The sequence below is a fragment of the Bison bison genome, unplaced genomic scaffold (assembly GCF_000754665.1).
Source record: "Bison bison bison isolate TAMUID 2011002044 unplaced genomic scaffold, Bison_UMD1.0 scf7180017864365, whole genome shotgun sequence".
Lineage (NCBI taxonomy): Eukaryota > Metazoa > Chordata > Mammalia > Artiodactyla > Bovidae > Bison > Bison bison.
In genome coordinates this window covers 3,377,031-3,377,601 of record NW_011494937.1, presented here as the reverse complement: position 1 = coordinate 3,377,601, position 571 = coordinate 3,377,031, and positions in this window count along the sequence as shown.

The following is a 571-nucleotide window of genomic DNA, read 5'->3' as shown; positions in this document are numbered from 1 at the left end:
ACTCCTTTTCCTATTTGGAACCAGTCTGTTGTTCCATGTCCAGTTCTAACTGTTGCTTCCTGACCTGCATATAGGTCTCTCAAGAGACAGGTCAGGTGGTCTGGTATTCCCATCTCTTTCAGAATTTTCTGCAGTTTATTGGGATCCACACAGTCAAAGGCTTTGGCATAGTCAATAAAGCAGAAATAGATGTCTTTCTGGAACTCTCTTGCTTTTTTCAGGATCCAGCGGATGTTGTCAGTTTGATCTCTGATTCCTCTGCCTTTTCTAAAACCAGCTTGAACATCAGGAAGTTCACGGTTCATGTATTGCTGAAGCCTGGCTTGGAGAATTTTGAGCATTACTTTGCTAATGTGTGAAATGAGTGCAATTGTGTGGTAGTTTGAACATTCTTTGGCATTGCCTTTCTTTGGGATTGGAATGAAAACTGACCTTTCCCAGTCCTGTGACCACTGCTGAGTTTTCCAAATTTGCTGGCATATTGAGTGCAGCACTTTCACAACATCATCTTTCAGGATTTGAAATAGCTCAACTGGAATTCTATCACCTCCACTAGCTTTGTTCGTAGTGA